General features: G+C 36.2%; 1 protein-coding gene across 7 annotated transcripts in view; it reads left to right on the forward strand.

Annotated features, from left to right (window-relative positions):
* The window catches only part of HS3ST5 (heparan sulfate-glucosamine 3-sulfotransferase 5), a 197,352-nt gene that overhangs the window by 85,142 nt on the left and 85,219 nt on the right, over nucleotides 1-26,991 (forward strand). For all 7 annotated transcript variants that reach the window (XM_046939027.1, XM_004940296.5, XM_046939026.1 and 4 more), the window contains one exon: nucleotides 17,624-17,831. The gene's annotated coding sequence lies outside the window, so the exon portion shown is untranslated. The remainder of the gene's footprint in view (nucleotides 1-17,623; nucleotides 17,832-26,991) is intronic.

Consider the following 26,991-nt stretch of genomic DNA (forward strand, 5'->3'; position numbering starts at 1 on the left):
ACAAGCTTAAAAAGGTTCCTGCTGGCAGCATGCTGTTGGAGGGCAAATAACAGTCCCGCTGTTATCATCAGGGATTGCAATCACTGTCACAGAGCTTCTCGTGTGCTCAGCATTATCTGTCAAGAAAAAGATTTCTTGGTGAGTCGGAATATTTTGGAATACATACATCTGCATTTGCATTTTGGCAGTTTGAGCTGATCTGTGAGCAGAACAGTTGTGTCAGCAGTTTCCCTGAAAAAGCTGCACAAAGCCAGTTATGTAGCATTAGGATAGAAGTGCCTGATGTGTGCAAGGAAAAATGACCAGATAGGTGTGAAACCAGTGTTCCATTGCAGCAGCAGTTTAAGGTGTAGTTTTGCATTTTGTCAAGATTGGTCTCAGCTAGTCTTCTTGATGTGATAACTGGAGATTTGCTGGCACCTCAGTGTATCACTGTTTTCCAGGTATGCATTGCTTTTCAGTATGTGGGCTTTAAAGCAGAAAGCCCCATCTTTTTAGCCTTATCCATCATACCTTTACAAATAATTTCATCCTTGCTCCCTCCAATTGGTGGATCTTCATGCACTGGGTAATTTTCACATTGTTTTAAATTTCAGAAATAAAGAATAACATAGGGAGAGAGGAGACTAGGAAGTCCAAAGTTTCAAGATTTTTTCCCACTTTCATTTTTAACACAAAGTTGATGGCTCTGAGTGAATATGTATATATTTATATATGTATATATTATATATTTATTTTAAATATTTTTGAGACTGAAAGCTCTATTTCATATTTAGACATCCATAATGGTTCTTTGATTAAAGATTCAGGTCACCTTTCAAACTAAATTTAGGCATCCAAAGGTAGGTGTCCAGATGAACTAGATTTCTAAACTCTCATTACTGCCAACAGCTCATTAGTCAAAGGCTTAATACAGTAATTGGATCCTAGAATGCTATCAGTAGTTTTTCACAACAGCCAAAAACATCAGCATTGGTGTAAAAATGTCCCCTCTCTATTCACTTGATGTATTTCAATGCTGCTGATAAACATTTCCTGCAGGACTTCACCTGGTATCAAAGCCTTTAGGGGTCAAACCTTGTTTTACAGGAATACAGGGTTTGTTTGTTTGTTTTTGTCAGGTCTAATAGAAATTACTAATGAAACTCAGACATCTTAAACAGCATTTATCAGGTTTCTATTTGGGAGAAGATTGTAGTGAGATAAACTGCTGCAGGCAAAGAAATTCTATTAAACAGAAGTACTCGAGAAGTTTTTATTCCAAATTATTCTAGTTTACTACAGAAATTCATTTTCTCTCATAATAAAAATTAGTTTACTATTCAGAAGGAGTAATTGTACTTAATGAGGTTAGTGCTTGGTAATCTGCAAATCTTCAGAACTTAGCTTTCAAAGAAGTTGGATGTCATGTTATTCAGTATTTGAGTAGACAGAGCACTGGGACAAAAGTGAGAGGGATGCCTGAGAAGGATTGAAATAGGGGAATGAAGAAAGAGACGTTGAATCTTGTTGAATCTCAGTTCTAGTGTGACCATTTATCAGGTCAGTCCAAGCCCCTGGCATTAATTCCTTCTAGTTTTTCAACTACACCACTGAGCTTAGTGTCATCAGCAAACTAGTTGAGAGTACACTCTATCTCACCATCCTCAGTCACTGATAAAGATGTTGAAGATCACCAATCCCAAGACTGATTCCTGAGCAACAGCACTTGTCACCAGACTCTATATGGATCACAACCCTCTGGTTGCAACCATTCAACAAATTATTTATTCCAGCCTTCAAATACATATCTCTCCAAAGCAGAAATAAGAATGTGGTGTGGGACCATGTCAAAGGCCTTCCATGAATCCAGGTAGATGACATCAATTGACCTTTCATTGTTCACTGATGCCATTACTCCATCCTAGAAGGCCACCAGATTGTTCAGACATGATCTACCCTTGATGTATCCTTCCCTTAGTCTATGATCCATTCCTCTGAAACATCTGTTGAGCTTGTGCAATTTGTAGCCGGGATTCATCTGTCATAACAGTCCTTCAGGGTGAGAGGGATGGAGTTTGTTGAACCATTGCACACTGAAGCCAGATGTAGATCCATCACCACTATGCTTGAGAAAATCCATTTGCCTTTGCTCAAGGCAGAAAAAAGCCAAACTGTCTTCCCCAGCATGTTTTCTTATGTGCGTTACAGGGACTTTATCCCCTTCTACAGTATGTGAAAGCTTTGACTGGACAAGACTAGTACAATTGGCAGATCCCTTATTGTTGACTAAAACTATTTCCCATTCATCAATACCTAAAGCCGGCTGGATGACCTTCACATCTGCAGATTGGCTCAATTCACCTTCTCCTTCATTCACATTCTCCTTCATTCCTAAATTTCTTCAACTTGTCCCTTAGAGCTCCATCTAGTAGCCCTCCCCCTCTAACGCTTTTCCCAAAATACAACATGAACCAACAATGAACAAGAAATATTGCTTCACATTTTCTAGTAACTTACTAAGTTACTAGAAAGAGGCTCTACTTGGAGTAGAGCCTCTTGAGCATTTATCACCTCCTCCACTGGTGACGTTCTGAAATCTTAGATTCCAGACAAGTCCACGATCACTTTGAAGATGCCTCGGTGGCTGGGGTTTCCTATTCAAGACTGCTGTGTGATCAGTGAAAGATACTTACTCCATGTAGCATCAATTACATGATGCATAGAGGGAACCCTCCCTCTGAACATTCAACTCTGCATGGGCACTTTCAGTACCAAAAGGAGTTATGCTTCAACGTCAGCAAGTTCCAAAGTAGCTTGGACCAGTATCTGGAGTCTAGCTGGACATGGTGGAAAGATGATTTTCATAGATACTGGATTCTAGTGCATCTTTAGATAGGAAGGCCAAGAAAAAAACTCTTAACAGCTAATGCAACGAAGTTAATTTCAGTTCAGAATTATGCTAGAGCTAACAACTTCCTAACTTATGCAGATACTGCTTGCATTTTATGATTTGTTTTTCCCACCCTTGTGTGCTTTTCCAGGCTCTTTTTAGTTTAATTGAATTCATTTCCCCTTTTCTGTTTTCTTTTCCTCATAGGCTCATTGTAAATTATTGCCTATATTACTATGCTTTGCACATATCTGTGCCAAGCGCAAGAACATCTTTGTATGGATTTTGGCCAGAGACTGTACTCACAGTTAAAACTTTGATGCTAAGCATTTCTTTCATGAGAGAGAAGTACTGAGGATCTAGTCTTGCTTTCTGTACTGTTCTCTTTATTTAGACTTTGATGGATAGGAACGTTACACAGATTCTGAAAATGGATATCACTGACTTCAGTGTTTTGGGAGCATACACAGTTACTAGTTAGCAGTTAATTGTTAGAGAGCAATTTCAGTACGAACTTATAGCTGAACAGGAAAAATATAAATTGTTACACTGAGTGATTTCTTTTTCTCTAGGAATAGGTTGGAGGTGCAAAACACCCCTAAACTATACTTCTAGATATTCACAGCTGGCATTTCATGCTGTATTCATTGTTTGTTAAACATGCAATAACACTTGCCAATTATTACAAAAGATGACATTAGGGGCCTTAAGTATGCATCATTCTCATCATTCACACTGTTTATTAAAAAAGCCTTAACTCAGATCTCTAAGATTAAAGAATAACAAAACAGTTGAATTCAGGGACAATCATCACAGATTTTAAGTTTTTGTTTTTGATATTCCAAGATGTGCTGAAATTTTTTTGAAGAATTCATTTAATTATGTTTTCGGATTGCACTGGAAAATGAAAATGTTATCTTCTGTCTTTAAAATCATCAGGTAATAGATTCCTTTCTATGAATTTTTCATAGGGTGATCCCAGGACAAGAAAAAGAAAAAGTAGCTGTCTGCTAACTGATTTCAGAAGTCAGTTTAACTGCTTGCTTTATAAAGCTAAACTTGATCATGCAAGAACTCCCAGTACATCCATGAATAAGAAATAAATTATGACTTATACATTATTTACTGTGGTAAAGCTTCTACAATTTTCATAAGAAAAGAGATTCCAGTTTATTAAAAGAAGAAAAATTCAGTAGTGGATATTCTTCATTACTATGTTTCATCATTTACTTTCATACTGTATGCAAGCATCATATTAGAGAAGTCAGACCTGCATTTTTCTATCATGTTTCTACCAGCTGATCTCAGAACTCAGGTTTCCCTTTGGGCAGTGTAAAAAATCTAGGGCTTCTGAATGCAATTAGAGTTGCACCTGCTGGATCAGACTCCTGCAGTCCATGGACTGTATGTGTGTGTTGACATGAAGATGCTATATACCACTGAGCCTCTTTGGAACCTTGTTTCCTTTTTAATAATATGAATAGAACAGTTATGCATTTCTTACAGCCTGAATGGTGGACAAAGCAGATGATTTCCTATTGGAACATAGCAAAGACTTGGGCTGATTTATCTACACAAATTTTTTCAGAGTCATAAGCCTGGTATGCTGTTTTTCTAGATCCTACCCATTGCACACAAGTGTAAGTTTTCTTCCTAATGAGAAAAGCTAAAATAACTTTAATATTGTTTCCTTAGTTTTTATTTGCCTTTGGAAGACATGAAAATTGTTCAGAGTGCGTAACAAAAAAGTAGATGAAATGAGAGCAATCTTATGGAAAAGATCACAAAAGAAGAAAAATAGTAACAATTAAGTGAATTCTAATCTTCAAATCCTATCAGTAGTGCAACAATATTGAGGGAAGTGCTAGGCATTCTCTTGGATGTAATATTTCCTCAAAGATTTTTTAGCAACTTTATAGGGAACGAGCCCAACTATTGTTCTTTTGAGGACAGATACAATAGGACACTAAAACATAAAAAATGATATTACCCTGGTGGAAGAAAAGAGTTAACAAAGGTAAAATAGCTTTAAGAAAAAGAAAAATGATCACGATTCACTACAAAACCTCTTAGAAAATCTTCTATTACCTGTTATAGGCACTTTCTTATGATTCATTGCTTTGACAATTCATCCTATTGATAATTGATATCAAAAACACTTTGTGCAAATGCTCTGTACTCCTTTGTTCAACTAACAATATGCAAACCCCTTCTTATACCACTCAGGATGTTCAACATTTGAACTCTGAAGTTTCTATTTGATGCATTTTATAAAACAATGCTTTAGGATTATCTCCTTGTGTTCCAGGCACCACTAGCATAATAACATAATTTTAGTAGGTTTAATTTTAAAACAGCGTTGTTTTTATCTGTTGCTGAAAATCACAATTATATTTCTTCTGTGTTTACAACCTGAATATGTCACAAAATGACTATAATTACGTAAAAATTTTCAAAAATATGAAATTTTTACAAAAACTTTGTCTGACTTTCATGGAAAAGTGAAGGATAAGAATTTCCTCTGGCCTTAAAATCAGGCTGTTTGTGGTATATATTTAACATCAATTTCCGTAGGTTACAACCACTGCAATAAGCCCTGCAGCGTCTACATGATAATCACAGTGGAAGATTTAGGTACCTACCAGGAGGAAAAACAAAAAAAGCTTTGGAATATGGCATCCCTGTTTAAAAAAAAGAAAAAAAAAAGTTATTGAATTATAAACAACTAGACCCTCTGAAACTCGGCTGGATTTGTTTATCTGGCCTGGCAACCAGTATCTCACTCAAATCTCACCCCCAGCTGGATTCTGATCACTGACAAATTCAAACAAGAATTTTCTTTGTATTATTGAACAACAAAGAAAAGCATGTTAAATTTTCATGTATTATTTGTTACCTTGACAGGCAGATTAGTTTTTCTTGCATCAATTACTTTCCTAGGTTGCTCTCTTCAATAAGAAACTTGCGTACATGTGACACTGGGGAAACATTTTTTTTTTTTTAATGAAAATTACCCTTTGATTTGACTATGTTATAGGTTCCAGTTCAATCAAGGAGCAAGGATATGACCAAGGAGAGAAACATTTAAAGAAAGCATTTTTTTATGTACAGACATAGCCATGATTCCTAGCTATAGTAGATTTCTCACAAACAAACTCAGTACCTTTGACAAGAGGTAGGCACTTGTACATTGGGTGCCTGGGGCTTTACTTGCTTCAGTGAGGAGAATGTGTCCTACTTAAACTGCTGCAAACATAAGGAGCCTCCCTGTGAGTAGCTTTTGTGTTCTGGATTAGGTGGTAGTGTCAAGTAAGTCATTCAACAAATACTGCGTTTGGGAAAAGGAGCCCAAAAGGAAATTACAATAGTAAGAGAAAAGAAGATATTTAAAAGGATTCTTTTTATGGAACTCCTGTATGAAGCCTCTTTTTCTTTTCTCTTATCAGCTTAGTTTTTTTCTGTAAGTTCTAAGTTTACCTGGGAAAACTACAGAAAAGCTTCTTTTCTAGTGTCAAGATAATAAGATAATTGTAGGAATGCTACCTCAAAAACTGGGTCACTCATCACTGTTCTTAAGAAAAGCCATATATTGTGCTTCTTATAGAATAACAGAAAAATATAGTATTTTGATAGAAGCAAAAAGAATCTCACTAAAACAGCAGACTATATTATGAATTACTTTAATTATTACAATTCAATCTATTTCCCTGAAAGTTACTTCTGAAAAAGGTTTTTGTGTATTGAGTAAAGAGGCCTACAGGAGAGGAGTGTAGGGGCACTCACTGATCTTATTTATCTGGTAACAAGCAAGACTTGAAAAGATGGCATGGAGCTGCATCTGAAGAAGGGTGGGTTTTAAGAAAAGGTTCTTCATCAAGAGGGTGATTGGGCACAGGAAACAGCCCCCCCCCCCCCCCCCCCCCCCAGGACAATGGTCATGGCATTAATATGCTGTTAGTTCATGAAATGCTTGGACACTGCTTTCAGATATTGAGTTTGAATTTTGGGTCATCCTGTGTGAATCCAAGAGTTGAATGCAATCATAGAACAGAATCGTAGATTTGTTTGAGTTGGATCTTTAAAGATCATCTAGTCCAGCTCCCCTGCAATGAACAAGGATGTCTATAGCTAGATTTTGTGGGATGGAGAACCTACCACCTCTCTGGGCAATCTGTTCCAGTGCTTCACTGCCTTTAACATAAAAAACCTTCCTCCTTATATCTGATCTATTTTTCCCCTCTTATAGTTTGAAAGCATTTTGCCTTGTCCTATCCCAACTGACTCTGCTGAAGAATCTGTCCCCTTCTTTGTTATAGCCCCATATTCAAATATTGAAAGGCCACTATTAAGTCTCCCTGGAGCCTTCTCTTCTCCAGGCTGGATGGCCCCAGATTTCTCAGCCTGGCTTCATAGGGAAGGTGTTCCATTCCTCAAATCATTTGTGTCCCTTATCTGAACACATTCCACCAGGTCTATGTATCTCCTGTACTGAGGACTCCACATCTGGACACAGTACTCGAGGTGAGGTCTCACTAGTGCAGAGTAGAGGGGCAGGATTACCTTCCTTGACCTGCTGGACATGCATCTTTTGATGCAGCTCAGGATACAGTTGGCTTTCTGGGCTGTGAGGGCACATTGCTGGCTTGTGTCCAGGTTACCATCCAGTCCTTATCTGCAGGCACGAAAAGAATACCTTGTTGGGGACTGTGTCAAAGGCCCTGTTGAAATTCACATAGATGGGATCAAGGCTCATTCCTCACTGATGCAGTTGTGCCATCACAATGGGCCCTTTCCAGCTCAGGATATACTACATTTATGTGATTCTACCGTCCCAAGTAAACACTTTGCTGTTATTCTTTCTTCCAAAATGCTAATAAAATGAGAAAATAACTTTATTTGTAATTGTATTTGTAACTTGTGGTTAGTGCCACAAGTTTTCTTTACAGCAATTGTGCTTTTTTTTCTGCAGAACACTTTCCATGTTGCTCTCCCTTCATCTCTATGACATTGATTGTTTTAGTCTATAGTACAAAGAGGAACAATTGCAAATTTCTTGTGTCCTCCTTGCTCTTATCCTGCCTGGCTCCAAGTATAGATGCTGAGCGTGCTTACATGCTAATTCAATACTACTTCTCCCCTGGAGAAAAACTAAATACAATTTGAAAGTGGGAGAAAAGAAACACTTATTTGGTAAATGAAAGCAGTGTTTTTTAGGTCAGACCCTTATTAGTGGAAATCAATGTATCACCATTGACCTCCATAGAGCTATGGCAAATTACATCAGCTCAGAGTCTGTATGTAGTGATGATATTTGCATTTGTTGAGGCTTTGAGCAAGAGCTGCTATGCTTTCATATGGAATAGATTTTTTGCACAAGGAGTTCTTAAGACATTCTGTTTGGAGGGTTTGGAGTTTGCTGTTTTTCAGACTTCCAGTAATTCTATACACTATTACTTGTCCTGCTAGGATTTCCTAATCAGCAATGCTGAGCAGGAATTAGTTTGAATATAGTATGTACTGTTGCATCTCTGTCACTTTTGCACATTTGAAAATAAATCTGTTTGAACAGAAATGTGTATATGGAATTTAATTAAATGACCACATCTGTTACACCTTAGTTCTTGAATGTGAAAATTTGTTTATTCAAATACTCATTTGAGAGATACAATTCATTTGCATAGGTATGTTTGCAAATAAGCTTACTCTTTTGTCTTTCCAGCAAAGCTGGTATGAAATCTTCAAAATTTTGACCCCTGAAGAGCGAGAAAATATTATTCCTAAGTTATTTTCCTTTTATACTATCCCTAGTTTAAATCTTATTTGACACCAAATCATTAACTGAACACACAAATGACCACAGGGTTTGTAACTGGTGAGCAAGATGAGCTTCAGAAAAACATGAGTGGAAGTTATCTGCCTGTTGTGACAACAGTAGGCCCAAGGGCACAACCTTCTGTTCTGGAGAAATAAGATTTAGGTCCTTTGAACCACCTGTCTCTATCAGACAGAGTGAAAAAAAAGTGCTTTTGGACACAGACATTCACAAACATTGGCTGAAAAATAGTTTTCTGTGTTCTCTTGAAAATGCTTCTTCTAATAAATAAAATGTTCCTTCAAAATGTTATAAACTTGGTAGATTAAACTTGCTTTTCATTTGCCTGTCAATCCATACCTGTACATGACTGTAACTAACCAAGCTTGTTCTTGAAGTCTATTGTCATTGCTTCAGTATTATATCACGTGTAGCTAAGTGTCATCTGTAGCTGTTCAGAGCTGGGATCATGGACTTGGCTGTAAATATGTGTATGGTTGATCAGTTTTTAATTCAACTCTGCCAGTTACCTTATGTTTCAAGGAAGCTAGAGGTAGAAGTGAAAGATTTGCTGAAGTTCAGTAGTGTCACTTTAGCTTGAGTGAAAGGGATTAAAAGAACAAGAGCTGGAATTAACATTTTGATAGACTTAACAACAGTTCCCGTTTGCTGACATTGAGCTCTCTCTGACATTCTGATATCTACTGTGGTCTCTGTTGCTTGATGCAGAGTGAGAGTTGGCCATTGATGAGTTCTTTGGGCCACAAAGTGACAGATCAAAACCATCTGCTTGTGTGTAATGAGAGATTAACTTTAGGGAGAATTGTTAAACAAACAAAAACAGAAGCTCTCTCTTCATAAACACTTGCTTTAGAAAGATGATGTTTTTATGATGGGTATTTGTTTCATGATTTTTTTCACTGTTGTCAGTGCTCTTGAATTAATCATAAGCTCAGTGATATTTTCTGGTCTTATTAAAAGTTGTAAAACCCAGAGTCAAGTGAGCACATAGGAATATCAACATTCATTAAAAAAGAAATTAAAATTGCCCTCTTGTTTTAAGAAAAATAGGTTAAAAAAAATGTGTATTCTGCGTGTCCTCAAAACTCCTGGCTACGTGATCTCATAGTACATATGCAGATCTAATTTGCTGTGTTTTAGATCCATGAAGAAATAGCAGAGTCTCTGCTTAACTTCTTGTATGCTATTTGAAAGTATTCATATTAACGTAAGTAGAAAGTCTTCAGGGAAAGATCACATAGGGTTGCATTTAAGTTTTCATGACTCCATCACGTAACTCAGCCTCATAGATAAATCAGGAGATGTTGTGGCTGAAAACTAGATCTGAAAGAGCAGACTTATTGACCAAGTTCTGAGGCCAAAACTCTGGGGCATCCAGAGAATCTTCACTATACTTCTGAACAACATTAAAGCATTATCAGAAGTGATATTGAGAATTTTTATGTTTTTTTCTCATTTCAAGTTCTTGTGTTGCTCTTACCACCCCAGTGTGGTAATAAACTTATATTACAAAGCTGACATGCATGAGAAGTAATCTGGTTGCTCACTACACTAACTGACTTTTAAAACAAACAAACAAAAAAAAAACCCCAAAACCAAAGTGTTTTAAATAGTCTTGATCTAGGTACATTTAAAAGAAATAGAGAGGAAAGCGTACATTAAAGTGGAAAAAAAGCACCCCTGTTCAAGTATTTATCTTTCTCACTGAAGCAGATTGTCATCCACTTCCACTTCACCCTTGACAATCTTCATTTATCATTTCCTTCTTTTTCATTTATTTTCTCAGCTGTGCTATCAGTTTCAGCTCATAAAACACCACAAGTAAAAAAAATAGCAACTGATGGTTGCCTGTTCTAGATCAGTTGTTCTTTACCAGAGTAAAAACACATGCACAGAAATAACGCTGGAAATGAGAATACATTTGTTGGGGAGCTTGCATAGATCCTGCTATCAGGCTTTCTCAATTTTTAATGACAACCATTCCCCCTTTCTTGGAGAAAGCACTGTTTTGGATTTTTTTCCAATTTGTCACCAAAGTTCTTGAACTGTCTACTTCTTAAACAGCATTAGGTAAAGAAAATCATAAATACATGTAAAAATGAAACAGTTAACTCATTATTTTCCTGTATTGATACCATTCTTATTCCTCCAGGCAACCACAGAGAATGGGAGACCACCCAAGAGCAGGAAGGTGGCTTTTTTTGTTTGTTAATTTTTGGTTGATTGGTTGGTTTTTTCTTTTAGGGAATGGGGGTAGGGTGGCATTAGGTTGTAGTCTTTAGTAAAGTATAACTATGGGAAATAACTATGGTATCCCAATAGGCATGATGCTGATCTCTTTTGTGATGAAGTAAATCAAGAATAATTTTACCAATGTGAGTACAGCCACATCAGTAAAATTCTAGTGGGAGTATAGAATATGGCACAGTATCTCTGTAAAGAATAATGAAAGATTGCAGTGGGAATTGCTGTTCCTTTGTATCTCTGCAGGAAATCAGTTGAATTTGTCATTTTAAATGGTTGAATAAAATAAACTTCTAATTTTAATTAATCAGAACTGAGTTAATTAATCTAATATGTGACAGGAGTACACTGTGAAATTTCAACCATGTCATCTGATACTGGGCTGAATACCTCTGGTCTGGAAAGGAAAGACACTTTTCAAGTCTACTGTTAATATGATAATGGTTGGCAGCATATGGGCAGGGATGGGAACTGACATAAAAGCAAATTGGAAATAAAGACTGCTGCACTATCTCAAACACAGCTGTTATATGGTACAGAACAATTATTTCTATATGTGTTTATTAAGGAAACCAGAAAACAGCAACATAACTTTGTTAGTGCAGGAAACTTTTCAGCATTCTTCATGGCTGACAGTGTCTTCACTCAAAGCAAAAAATCAACTTCTGAAAAGGTGGCCATTTCACCTGCTTGTTCAACTGACTGATTAACGACGGGCTGCTTTAGTGGACTGTGTATATACACAGTGCATTTGTACCCACAACGCTATCTCATGCAGTCGTCCTTCAGCATGCCCACAGAACTCTTGTCTCTCCACCAGCCATGGATCTGGCACAGTGCTAGCTGCAGCAGCAGCAAGAGGAGGGGGTCTGCAGGCAAGATGCTGAGATCAAAAGATGTTGCCTTTAGGCAAGGGAGATTAAATCAGATCCCAGGAGGTTCAGTACAAGATTAGATTGTTTTCACTGCCTGCCTGGAAACATGCTAATGTTATTCCCAACCAGATATGTTGAGAAGATGGGAAGCTGTTGAAAACATGGATAAAAGAAGCAGATCACCCTCTCAAATAAATTAATGTTTTCTAGTTCTAATATATTTACTGTGTATGTTTAGCAGCTTACATATGTTTAGGCTCATGATAGGGCTCATCATAAAAATTTAGCTCCACTTATAATTTGCTTGTACTTGGCAAATTTTATCCCAAAGTGAGGAAAAAAACAAAACCAAAAAATTTTGCGAAAAGGCCCTGAAAAGATAAGCCACAGTGATATTTGCATTAAGAATGTATTTACTCTTTTCTAAAATTTGTACATCTTTTTAAGTCAGGTCAATTCTGCAAACAGTATAATTAAGTTTGAATGAGGTTTCACTTCCTCTGAATAGCTGAGGGCATCAAGTCTCCTTTGGGTCATGTGTATACGATCTGGTTTGAAATTTGCAGTGTGGAGTTCACTCAGGAAAGATAAGAAACTCTGCAATGGTATTTATTCTGTCAGAGAAACAAGCAGTCCTGCTCAGTAAAGTTACCTATCCAACTTCCCAAAGAAAGCAGGGTGGTCAAGCTTGTCCTGCTGAGCTTTGAATAATTCCAGAGATGAAGATTCCATAACCTGTTCAAGCAACCTGCTGGATCTGACCACCTTCATGGTTATTTTTTATTAAGGAAGAACGTCCTGTGCTGAATGTTGTGACATGTGCTACACATTTTCCTACCTTTGAGGATAGTCTGGTTATATCTTCTCTACACCCTCCCCTTATAATGACTGACATCTACAGTAAGGTCTTTCCTTAGTTTTCCCTTGTTGAGGTTGAATGAACACTGGCTTCTCATCTTCTCCTTCTAGGTCATATGCTCCAGTAATGGGCCTTCTGCTGCTTTTTTCTGGCCTCTTTAAAAACAAAACAACAACAACAACAACAAAAAACAAGACCACACAGCTGAAATATTTGGAAGTTTAACTTAAGACAATAGAACACAGGCTGAACTACATAGACAGTAAAATAATTTACCTAGCAGTAAAATAATGAAGAATTAGCCTGTGACCTTGAGCTCGTGGATCAAAAACCAGGGTATTTATGACATAACAATGAAAAACTCCTTAGTGGTTTTTTTGTTTGTTTGTTTGTTTGTTTTCTCTCTCTTTGCTAACTCCATGTTCTATCAGATCTGGTATGTGGCATTATCTAGTAAACAGGGCTGAAGAGATGGAGCAACTTTAGCTCCTTTTCATTCAGGTTTTGAAGAGAAAATTTTCAGTAGCTCTTATGATAATATATGCAAACTTTACTTTCTTCATCTCACCCAGAAAGAATTGGTGTTATGAATACAAGTATCTGAATGCATAGAAATGTATAAATTATGAGAAATATCTTCAAACAAATACTTCAATTTTTAATACGGGCACCTAAACTACAGTCATTAAATCTTTGGAGTGGGTTGTCTGTTTGTAGTGTGCTGATGAGTATGTGTGAGTCCCACTGGCCCTCTTCATCTTCTCATTGTCAAACAAAGCTGCCAAGGGTCGATATCTGTTGCAACATTCCCTTTCCAGCAAGCATGGTGTAGCATTGCCGCCAGGGCTATGGTGTGGTAGATGTCATAGATCCATCTAATTCTTGTGTCTTTTTACACTGTCTCTCATATTAGTGTGATAGAAAACCAGACATGGATGCACTGTCTGCTCCTTTATCTGACTTCATAGAAAGCACTCTCCTCTCAACAAATCCATATTCCTCCCCTCAGAGGAAATTTTCTACTTATTTCCTTCATGAACTAGTGATTTGTTCATAAAACTGACTCATTTCTGTAGACCATTTGCCAGTTCTTCAGCTGCTCTAGCTGGTTGTACAGTTGGGCTGCTGTGCTGAGTTTACCTTAGCAGAGTAGCTGCTCTTGTACCAAGTAACCATCTGTACTGAAAACCAATTGCATAGCTAGTGCACAAGAAATCATATCAACTGAACTTGATATATATGTATTGTGTATATGGTCTATACAGGGAATATGGTGTATTAGAGGTATATACATGTTCTCTTGTCATGCTTTGAACTGTACTTAGGTATAAATGAGGTTTGTCTGTTACACATATCATTTTTGGAAGGTGTTCTGAGACAAACAGCCCATATGTGTTTTATTCTTTTTTTCTTTTTAAACCAACATTATTATAATACCATTCTCTCAGTTTAGACTAATGCCTCAATATATTTACTGCATATTTTACCATAAAATATATATATAGTTTACTTTTAGGGGATTTTTTTTTGACTTGTGATTCAGGAAACAGCTCAGTCTAGAGCATACCTAAGTGCAAAAACCCATGCAGTGCAAATGAATCCTCTTAAATAGTTTTGAATGAGACAATACCCTTTGCTTTGAATTCAACAAGATTTTGGAATGTTTTAAAATCATTGAATGATTGTTTGGTCTCTTAATAGAGAGGAAGGATATATCTATACCAATCAGTTACTCTTTTCAGGTTCGGTTCATCTCCTATCCTGTCTTTCTACTAAGTGAATGGAGGAAAGGTAGTAGGTGTTTCGTTAGGGCATATGGAAGGGTGTGAGGAGCACAGCTGACTGGATTATGCTTGAACAACTATGTAGAACAGGAGGTGTCAAGCCTGACAAGGTCTAGTCCCTGTCTCCTGTAGGGAGTGATGCCCAGGAGATCTATGGCCAAGATGATGCCCAAGTTTCTTTAGGGGTGAAACAGCAGGCTTCTTCCAAAAGGTGAGGTAGTAGGAACAGTCAGAGAACTAAGACCCAGTAGAGATTCATAAATCAAATCAGTAAATGAGGCTTTGAGCACATAAATCAATTTGACCCCTAAAACTTTTTTCCTAATGAAAGAGATTATATATACAACATATACACAATAGATATATTTATAATAGATATACCCTCTGGATAAATCTGGGTATATCTAGCTTATAAGACAACTAGCTATAAGGCTTTTGTATGGGATCAGTTACACAACTTACTTGTTAATTATGCTGGTGTTTGCTGAAATGAATCCTACTGCTGTGGGGAAAGAACCAGAAGTTGGGTGTACCATGTCCCTTTGACCTTATGTTAGAGAATATGTTATCTATTCTTAGGTTCAGTGGGTAAATGCACATTGAAAATGTGCAGTCACTAAAAGAAGAGAAGTAGTGTTCTCATTAACACAAAGAGTTCACTGAAAGTAATAAATAAAAGAATAAGTAATTGTATTCCACAGCTTAATTTGATTTTTACCTTCATATATCTTCATTTAAATTGTTCACAATAAATAAATTGATGACATTAGTGATAATGTTTAATTACATACAGCGATATTTGCATGTATTCCACAGGTTGAAATGTGCCCTTTATTAGTAAATCTGTCATTCCCAAAACTTTTTGTTTATAATCAATATGAGATTTCATCACAGAAAAGAAATACTATTACTAAATCTGAAAACAATCTATTCTTGGCAGAATACGTGTGTTCATTTAAAATGAACAGTATCCATTTCATAAATAAGTATACACACTGTCAACACATTATTGACTAGTCTCCTTGAGTCTAACAGTCCAAAACAGTCCATTCTGTAATTACAGATTGACTATAAAGTAGTAAGACTTTCAGCAACATTATTCTTAGGGTGACTGACTGATGCCTTGGAAAATTGTATGGTACTTACTTCATATATCACACTTATAAGAAAGAAGGGAAATGCATATATGAAGATTTCCTCTAAAAGTATTTTAAAATCCCCCTCCGTTATCTCTAAATTCTCAGGGATAAGAAAGACTGCCAAAGTGTGGCCCTTAAAATGCATTTTATGTTCCTTGTGGTCCATTTAGCTGAAAATTCTTTAATTTAGAGTATGACTTACTTGTGATAAGACAAGAGCTCTTGAGAGCTCCTTCTTAAAAGTTTTATCCCATTTCTTTCCCTCATTGTCTGTGTCACACATACATGCAATGGCAAATGTTTGGATCTTATGCGACAACTCATACCTGAATGTATCAATGACATGCTTCTGATTTCCAAACATCTGAGAAAGGAATACATATGTCTTCTTCAAGTGATTGTTAAGCTCATTTCCGGAGAGAACTTGTACACTTTGTTTACAGGTCATTCTTTTTTTTCAATAGGTTTTTCCAGTGGTGATTTTGCTTTTTGTTTGGCTTGTTTGTTTATTTGTTTGTTTTTCTTTTTGTTTTCTGGAGACAGCCTATCAGTTGTCAAAGATGCTGTTCAGGAATTTGGTAAGATTTCACAGAGCAGTAGCTAAGATGCATTTTGCTAGCTATTTTTGTTGAACTCTATGAAACAGCTATCAAAAGAGAGCTTTGGGGAATTATTAGTCTAATGCAGGAGCTGAAATAACTGTATCAATATAATAAACTGGTGCTTTTTGGCCATTGATTTACTTATATCTAAAAAAAAATCTCAATCAGAAACCATTTATCAGATAAATTATTAATGAAGAAATGTTTTCTGATGCAAAAACTAAAGCACTGCAAGCCATGTATCATACAGTCAACTGCGGTCAGATGTAAACTGCTCTTAAGCCAAGTAAGTAGTTTAGATAATGCTTATGGAAATTAAAAAGGGTGAAAAAGAGGGTTGTGTTTTCCTAGACTTATACTGGATTCTACAGGTTCTACATTGTAAAATTCTACAAATACACATCACATATTTCTACATTCTTTAGTTGGGGCACCAAACATGCAAAAATAAATAAATAAATAAATAAATAAAATAATTTCAAGTGCTCAAAAGCATCTACACTTGTTAGAATCCAACCATATTGAAAGGAACTCAGATGGCTCATACTTCCTAATGTTTATGTAGAAAAGTTTTGATTTAATTATCCTTCTCTACTTGGAAGTGTTTTATTCCTGAATAATAAAATAGTTAGAGTTAATGTCTTGGCAATTCACATTGACATCTAGGATTTTGAGAGCTTAACTGTATTAAAAAATGTAGAAGTATTTGTTCCTAAAATTGGGAATTGGAGGATGAGGAGGGAGAAGATTGCAATTAAATATCATATTCACGTTTGTGTCTGTGTCACATTTCTTCAATACAGAGGTATAGTTAGACTATAAATATCTACATTTTATACAGAAAAAAGAAAAAAGGCAAGATCAATCAAACAATTCTCACTAAACACTGCTAGCATTTTCCCCAGATGGGTCTGACATTGTTCTCAGTATAAAAGCAATTTACCCAGTGATTTACAAAATGGCTGTAAAATAAATTTCTGGTCAACATCAAGAGTAAAAGGCAGCAGAGTACTAGTATAAAGTATAGTACATTACCTCTTGCGAGTAAAGTTCTAGCTTTTTTTTTCTTTTTCTTATAGCCCACTTAAAAATATGTGAAATTTACAATTTTTTGTCTTTGGGAATGTGTTGTTTTTTTGGGGGGGGCTGGGGGGGGGAAATAGGGAGGATGTCTTACTGTTATGAAACACATTTACTGTAATTTTTCTTCCCATTCCCCTTCCTCCCTAATCTGTGCTCTAAATTCCCGTCCGCCAATGTTTGCATGATATTAAGACAGTACTTTCAAAACCTTGAGGTGGCAAGAAGTACTTGCGGGGCCCTGCTGCACAAAATTTCTTTTCAGTCTGAAAGATTGCTGTATTTTTTAAATTTTTTTCCAAATGTATAACAAGCAATCTTCTCTTTTTGTACAGGCTCAGCAAGTTGTACACCATTTCAGCAGAAATGTCTGATCTTTCCATCTGCATATCTGGAGTTGCTTCATGCCTCCGCTGGTCTTTTCAGTAACCACTAAAGACTTCTTGAGACTGAACACTGGAACAGATGAGTTAAATTCTTCTTGAATATTCTTTGTTGGAAGTGGATGTATTGGACTTTCTGAATGTGCATAAGGACACAAAGGTTAGTATACTCCATAAAAGTTTCAGGACTGATTCACTTAACCATTACTAGTGCAAACCATATTTCAGTTTGTTGCTTATACAAAGCTACAGATCAAAAAAAATGGTGGTTGACATCACATATATGCCCAAGACTGTGCTTTAAATTACCACTGAATAAATTTAGGTAGAGAGCTAATTCAACTTACAGTCTTCTGCATGACTTGCTGGCAGACAAGGGCAAGCTCTATCCATGCTCCAAGCTTTATTACCATAAATCATTTCTGCAATATTTCTTCTAAGTTTGGATTTAGTTCATGACAATCACATTCATCTGATTTATCACTGACAAAAGATGAGGAGGAGAGATTCTGCTTACCTATGCTCACAAGACAGCCCTTACTTAGACTTCTGTCCACGTGTGTTTAGTTGTTCTAGATGTCATGTAGGAGTTAGAGGAATGTTGAAGACGTAGATAGGAATAAAAGCACTTCCTCACATCAGCTATCTGCTTCCTGGAAGTTGTGAGATTCTAATAAAATGCACTGTCTATTTATTGATTTCAGTTAAAATGTCACACAATCTATAGTATGATTTTATCATCTCTCTGCTACCACAGGAAATCACCATCAAATAGAACAATTTAATGGCATGATTTTGTACAACTGAAAATACTGAAGAAACCATTGTGCAAACAAATATGTGCTCAAAAGGATGGTGGAGTGTATGTGTGTGTGTGTGTCTGTGTGTGCATCAAGTGATGTCTCAGACACATAACTGACAAGGAATGTAACAAGATCGTAAAGATACATCAGGACTTTTATCACCATAACATTATGGGGAGGAAAAAAAAAAAAGGCAATGCTTATAATGATGTGGGTAATGCTATGTACTGTAGAGAAGAAAAGTGAACAATCGTGTAACCTTGAGTTTATCTATGGCTGCCATCTGTTTTCCATCTTTCTCAGAATATTCTTCAAGATTTGCACTACATGGGAATCAGGGTGTAAAAGCCTTTTCAGTTTTCTCTCTTAACAGCTTCTTATTTGAGTTGATTTTTAAATAATTAGTTTTACAAATATAATTTTTTTCTTACAAATCATCTTCACAACCAATTAAAATGTTTTCAGGAACTCCACTGGCTAAAACAGGTGGCACTCAAACATTATGCAATTAGGATGACATAGATTAAATACTGCTCTCTCATTTTTGTGGAGGGGTTCTGGTGATACCATCTGAATAATAGCTTTCTAATCAATCTCTTTATGTCTGCCACTCTAGCTAGCATTTCTGTGTGCATTTTAAATGTTTGCTCTCTCTATAAAGTAAATAAAAGACAAAAATATCTTTCATCAAAAGAAATTGTTTCCCCATTAGCACCAATTGTCTACTCCTGATTGAACAGGGAAAAATGTAATAATGTGGTTTTGTTTAATCTAAGTTCTACTGAAGTTACTGAGAGTTTTTATAATGGAGCTCAGTAGGACCAAGAACGTGGTTATAAAAATACAGACCACAATCAAAAACAGAAGCTTAGCAGAGTTCTAAAAGTTTACAAATATTTCCATATGAAGAAGAGCTATGTTAGTTTTGTGAGGTGCCCTCACTGTAGTATCTAAGTATTTCGCACTTCTCCCTGAGGAATTTGAGCAATATGCATTTTTGTGGATTATTGAATATATCAAATGTACAAAATTAGGCGTTCTGTGAGCTCAGTGCAATTGTTGACAGAACTATGCAATATTAGGACAGGCAATGCTGAAATATTCTAGGCATTTTACTTACAGCATTGAAACTAAAGTGCACAATCACTGATATGAGCATATAAATTTGGAAGGAAAATTATGTAAAAAAATTGTTTACTCTTCAGTTTCACTGATTGTGTAGTTCATGCTACTACAAATATTACAAAAAATGTGTGGTAGGCTGGAGAGAAAACTTTCTTTAATAGGCAAACAATATGTCCATTTGAACAGTGTAAGTCAAAATAAATGAGCTAAATTCTCTGACTGGCTGCAAATCCACTAGAGTTTCACCTGTCTAAATTTTCCATTGTACATTCTGTTACCAGCTAACTCTTTCCTTTTGCAAGAATGCAAGAGTGACTAGGGTTACTTACAAAGCCTGCAGAAGTTTAGACAGAAAAAGTAAGAAATGATCTTGGTGTAAATGAACAAATGACAGTTATCCTGAAATGAGTGCCGAGATTGTCAAGTCAAAAGAAACTTTGTGTGCTAAGAAACACATACACACACACACACTAAGGCTTATGAGGTAGGACCGTTTGTCGTAACTCCAGATTTAAAATTTACCCTGGAGATTTAATGCATATAGACTAAGTCTTGAGGCTACAACAACCTCCTGGATGCTGGGAGTAGAGACCCTTTACATGGTGAAGGCAAATTTTGCGCTTTCATGTCTTGAAGAATCAACCTAATGAGCAGTATAAAGATGTCTGCTATTAGCTGTATTTTGTGAAGCAGAAAAACAGATGTGATATATCCACCACTTAAGAATTTGGTCAGAACTGTGAATGTTAATCCAAAGCAACATGACTGAAATTCAATGTAAGGTGCTCAAAGTTCCAGAAAAAGGGTAGTATTTAAGCCAAGTTTCTGCCCTTGTCATCACCTTTGCCTTGTTTTTTGAGTCTCCTGAGAGCAATCTTTCACATAAGAGTAACCTCATTTTCCCCTAGCCCATTATGCTCTATCAGAAAAACTAAAGCTATATCTATTTGTGTCAGAAAAGCGGGGCTTGGATATGACTTCTATGACATGAGGCTGAGACCTGTCACCTGCTGATACATCCCATCCACTCATACGTTCCCTACTATGGCTTTGTCCCATGTAATGCTTGGGTAGAGTTCAGGGAGCAGTATAGGGTAGAGACATCTTCCAGAAAGCAGCTAAGAACAGAACCACTTTGTTTTGGGGTGGAGAGACTGGTTTGCCAGCATATAAGTATATATTTGTACATATACATATTTTAGCCTACTAGTGTGTTGAGTGTTATACCCATTAGCTGACTTTGATGAAATATGTATATTAAAATTTTCCTTGTACAAAATAAGAAAGTTGTAAACAAATTTATTTCAGTCATGAAAACATGGAAATACGATAACATTTCCCAGTCAATTAAATAATTAAGATAAAAGTATCAAAACATGAATTCTAGAGACATCCAATCAAGAGTTTCAATATCAAATAGCTTTTACTGGTGGAAGTGAAGGGTATATTGTTTTCTTTTCTCAGTAATTTTAGTCACATATGATTAGAAAATTATTTGATTTAAGAAAATGTGGGCATTTTTACTCACTTAAAAAAAAGTATTTTAAACAGCAGGATGTAATTTCAGACTATTTGCAGTCAAGAGGCCTCTGCTGAGCAAAATACTCATTCAATTTAGGAATGCAGATTATAATAATTTTCCGATCTCCCTCACAGCAGGGCTCTTGCCATCATTCTGCAAACTCATAGGTTGCAGTATTGAATTACTAGCTAACTTCAGTTCCAGGTAACACACGCTTCAAGCATATTCTCATTAGCTCAACTTAGTTATAATGCAAAGCTGCTTAGCTTCACCAAGTGAAATGGGATACACTTAAATTGCCTCATCTAATATAATACTCCTTCTTAATACATGCAAAGTGGTTTATGATGGTGAAGCTTGTAGAGCATGAAAATCGTCAGGGAAAGTAAATTTTCTGACTCCAACTGTCAAAAAGAAGTTCTGTTTTGCATCATTTTTTTTTAAGAGGTTAAGAATAAGAGAGGAAAGAATGGAATAAGAAAAAAATGAGTCTAGAAAAATGTAAATTTAGTACATTAACCTTTTTAATACATCAGCTCTACTAAACACGAAAATTATCAAGTAAAGCTGTTCTGTCAGTAATGTCTTCTGTACCATAAAATTAAACGTTAAATAAATAATGCCCAAAATATATTGCAGTATGAAACAGTAGTCCTTAATCTATTTGTTTTATATTGTGCATCATGTGGTCAAGAAAGCCAGCAACATCCTGGCTTGTATCAGGAATCATGTGGTGAGCAGGACTAGGGAAGTAATCCTCCCTCTGTACTCGGCACTGGTGAGGCCTCACCTCGTGTACTGTATTCAATTTTGAGCACCTCAATACAGAAAGAACACTGAGGTGCTGAAGCAGGTCCAAAGAAGGGCAACAAGGCTTGTAAAGGGCTTGGAGAATATGCCCTACAAGGAGCAACTGAAGGAACTGGCACTGTTTAGTGTGAGGAGAAGGAGGATGAGACCTTATTGCTCTCTTCCAATATCTGAAAGGTGCTTACAGAGAGAGCGGGGTTGGTCTCTTCTCACTGGTGACAGGTGACAGGACGAGGGGAAATGGCTTCGAGTTGCATCAGGGTAAGTTTAGGTTGGATATCAGGTAAAACTTCTTTACAGAAAGGGTAGTTAATCACTGCAATAGGCTCCCCAGGGAGGTGGTTGAGTCACCGTCTCTGAATGTGTTTAAAAACCCTTTGGATGTGATGCTCAGGGACATGATTTAGCAGAGGGTTGTTAAAGTTAGGGTAGTATGGTTAGGCTGTGGTTGGACTTGATGATCTTTAAGGTCTTTTCCAACCTGAGCAATTCTATGATTCTATGATTCTATTGCTAGTATTATTAATTCAAACTCTTGTATTTGTATTAATATGTAAGGACTCTTTAATTTCAGAGTTTGATAAAACTTGTATACCTTGCAGACACAAAACCTCATCCTACTAAAACCCAAAAATATCAGTGGTAAAACATTTTTTAATTCCCAGTATTCCACACCTGTAGCCTGACCACAGGGCCATAAATTCTTTCTCTATATCCCTTTCCAAAGCTTTCTGAAGAGTTTTCAGACAGGGTCTAAGCTGCTGCAGGTCCTACAGATGACACCCAAATGTATATCTCATTTTCCACAGATGTAACCAGAGCTATCACAAAGATGTTGCACTGCCTAGGGGAAAGTGACTCCTGGAGTAGAGCATCTGGCTCAGACTCAATCTGGGTGAGATCCAGACAACACTGGTTGAAAGACAGAAATGATCTAGAAAGCCAGTTTAGCAAGATTCCTAGGTGTATGCCTTTGAGCATTAGTTCATTTTGTTCTCAAAGGTAGCATCATTTTGGATTCTTTGATATCCATATTTTTCCATATTCCAGAAATGGGCAGCCTCCACAAGAAACAGTATAAAACTTTCTGAGCAAAGAAGGCTTCTGGGAGAATCATAATGCATCTCTTCTTTGTACGCATTGAGCTTTTAGGGTCTGTAAACACCGTGGAGTCTTTTCAACAATAATTTTGTCTTTCTGCAGTTCTGTATATCTACTAACATTAAGTCTTTTATACTTTGTGGGAGGATGGTGAAAGGTAATTTAATCACTAGGTGATTTAATCATATGAACATCCCTAACCTCTGAAGTGTCCAAGTCACAGCAGTAATTGTCTATCAAAAGGAGTAACTGGCCAGGAGAGGTGAAAACATACATGAAAGCTGCTAGTAAACTATCTCCCATGCAAGGCTACAGCTGAAAACTACTAATATGATGCTTTTGGCTTCAAACTTCCCTGATTTCAGGATGCATCAGGTCTCTGAACATGTTCCCAAACATCAGTGAAAAGTTATGAGCATGTTTATGGAGGAGGAATAACTGAAAAACTGTTGATATACACTGACAACTTGCACATTCTCCCTGGCAGCACAACCTTTGCTTTACTTGATTCTTCCAACAGGAAAAAGAGGTATCCTGTGGTTTCACTGGTGAGGATCCTGTTGGTGTAAACATGATCACCTGCAGTGTGCTTGTTTATTCCTCCGGGTTTTCTAAGGTCACAAAGTGACTCAAGTAAAACATTTTCTTCTAAATATTTTTCTTGTGTTTCCTTCAGTTCACATTCAGGAATAAGCACGAGTGAAATGTTGATACAAGTCATTAGCTTTTTGCTTTTCATGCCTTATTTTGGGTAGATACATACCACAGAAGATCTGACTCAAATTGAAGATGTCTTTGGACAGAACTCAGGTCATCCTGTTTATTTCCTATATATGTTTTGCATACATGAATGGCAGCACCGTTAACTTAATTGGTTAGTACTTGGGCATTATAATGAAATATTTTCCTAGAACGTTTTTCTTCTGCTAATCCTTCCTTGCAGTCTCTTCACTGGCTTGACAGCTGTACTGCTTATCACAGCTTCACTCACTTTATAAAAACAATTTTACACATTCTCCATTAAAGCTGTGTAGAAAGCTCAGTGCACATTTGTAGGACACTTGTAGGAACATGTAGTTATTGGGAGAAATAAAATAAAAGATGTAAAACTGCACATATCAATTCATTTCATATTTGTATAACCAGGCCATACTTGTTGCTATCATGAAAAAAAGAGTTTGTTTTTCTAAATTGTGTTTATATTACTAAATGGGTACTTAACAGACACAGCTTGTTAGAGGAGGCATGGAAACAGTGCAGAATTTCTCCCGTTTCAGTATGAGGCACTGGAATGGACTGCTCAGGGAGGTGGTGGAGTCACTGTCCCTTGAGGTGTTTAAGAAATGTTTAGATATTGTACTAAGGGACATAGTTAAGTGTGGAAATATTGGTGGTAGGTGGATGGTTGGACTGGATGATCTTGGAGGTTTTTTCCAACCTTGGTGATTCTATGATTCTAAGATTTCTTTACAGTACTGGTTTCTATGGGGGATCTTTATTTGGTGATCTGCTTCATTGTTTTCCTCCATTTCTAAAAAAGCCTTGTTCCCCTTTCAACCAACTCAGCTGTAAAATCTGCATGCTATAGAATATCAAAAGCTTACTGTGTCCTTTCTCACTGTTCTGGGAGGGAGTGGCGTTTTCTCTCATTTATTAGTATGTTGATATCTTGCTTAAGATCAAGAAAACTGCAATCTTAATGAGTCTGAAAAACCTGTTTTGACAGCTGTTGTGTAGTGCCTCAAATACTATTTTTAGTGTGTTAAATACTAGTTCAAGTAAACAAAAACTATGTGCACATTGTTTACAAATATTTCATTGTAAGTTTATTTTAAGTTAGTAAAGAGGAAAAAATCTTTATTTTTCTTACTATTTTTGATTGTTCTACCTGACATGTACTCTGTGGCACAAATATAATTATTATTTTTTTCTCCTTATAGATGAATATGCATGGAAATGAAAGAGCAATAATGCTTCTTTTCTATACAGCAATTCCTTTTACAGCTATGTGTATTGTGTGATTCTGTCACAAGGTAATATGCATGAATTGCTATGTGAACACCTGTTGTGGCTTCTTCGAAAATGTAAGCTGTGTGAATACTAGTATATATATATAGTAAACTAAATATAGTTTACTATAAAAAAAATGGCCTTTTATTTTTGTTAGTGGCTTGTATATGTATCCTTCTAAAACTGTGTAAATACAATGGAAACAATATTCTGAACTCATTTTGCTGATAAATGTTTTGTAAAACTTTTATCCTAGAATGAGAATAATGCCCTTGAGAATAAAAGACAATGTCCTTAGATATGCTTATAGGTTATTGATATGACCCCAGAAGGATGGATATGACCGAAGTAAGTGCAAGAATTTAGATACAGAAACCTACTACTGAAATTATGAGGGAAAAATAAGGGGAGTGAAGAAGGAAAAAAAAAAAAAAAAAAAAAAAGAACCCAGACTACCTAATGTCCTCTTAGTATTTCAGGATTCTCAGGTATCTTTGTTTGCAAGAAAAAATTTCACTTCAAATCCTGTGATGATGAATCACAGAAGCATGTGCTGAGCATTCAAGTGACTCTTGTACTGTACCTACAGTTCATATCTCACAATCCAAGTACCCTCCAAAATTTTGTGTTGGGCAGTGACCAAATCCTGAAGCTTTTGCAGTAGTCTGGTACTGCTCACTTGAGAACACAGCCAAATTTTGTCTAGTTTGAGTATTTAGGTGAGTTTGGATCAGTTCTTCATTCAGACCTTCAAGCCGAACATCCTGAATGAGTTACCCAATAAACAGGCTTTACTGAAGCTGGAAAACTGATATAAAAAATAGATGAGGTAATCTATTGGAGACTTTCCAAGACTGTCCATACAGTCTTGCAAATAGATATACGTACACATATAGATGGGACAGAACAGTGAAAAATTTTAAAAACAATTTCTGATTCCCTCTGCTCGTATTATTTTTTCTTTTTTATTTTGTTGTTGTTGATCTTTAATAACTCCTTTTAAATTTTAAATTTGGCACTAATCAAGGAAATATAACAGTAAAAAGCAACTGGGACTGTATTCTACAATCTATGCGTCCCTCAATTTGTGAAGCCAGAGAATAACAAATAGAAAATGTATTCATTAAAACATTTCACTGCTTCATTTTTCACTAACTTACGTCCATGTATTTGTGTTCTTAAGTTATAATGGATGGTAATGGTGTTCACTGTTAAATAGAAAAAAAATTATGAAAAATAAATTGGCCATAAACTTTCTCCACCTCTGCTCAGTGTTCCATAGCATAGGCACTTATTTAGTATTTCAGATGCCTGAACAACTTAAATCTTTGGATGTTTAAAAAAAAAATAAAAAGCTTTTCTACTTCTGTTCTTTTTTGTAAAATTCAAAATTTCATGTGAAAATCAATCAATTTGTGGGTCAGATGCCAAGATTTACGTTTTCTCAATTTGGTGTTTCTCAGTTTGAAAAAATGACATGGATTTGAATTCTATGTTAAAAAAAAAAAAAGAGAGAGAGAGAGAGACTTTTATATTGCTGGAAAGTTCAGTTTGCACCACCTAAATAGTTGCAGCATCACATGTATCAGAGATCTTATGTCATTTTCAGAAGATATTATATCTTCATGTGATTGTCTAATTCACAGCAAGTCTTGGAGCCTGGCAGCTCTGTCGGGTATAAAATAGAAACTCATTTTTCTAAGCATTCTAAATATGTTGGAACGTGTTTCTTCAGTAAGTATATGGTATGAAATACTTTTCTTTTAAATCAGTATTCATTCCAAGATAGTTGAGTACTTACAACAGTGAACTAACACAGAGAAACGTAGCATTTCTGTACTTAAAAAAAAAAAAAAAAAGAGTGGAGAATTGAAGACCTGCATTTGTATTCTTTGTCCCTGTTTCTAAAGCTCGTGAATCCTTTATTCAGAATATTACCATAACTCCAA

Source organism: Gallus gallus, chromosome 3, assembly GCF_016699485.2.
Source record: "Gallus gallus isolate bGalGal1 chromosome 3, bGalGal1.mat.broiler.GRCg7b, whole genome shotgun sequence".
In the NCBI taxonomy this organism is placed as follows: domain Eukaryota; kingdom Metazoa; phylum Chordata; class Aves; order Galliformes; family Phasianidae; genus Gallus; species Gallus gallus.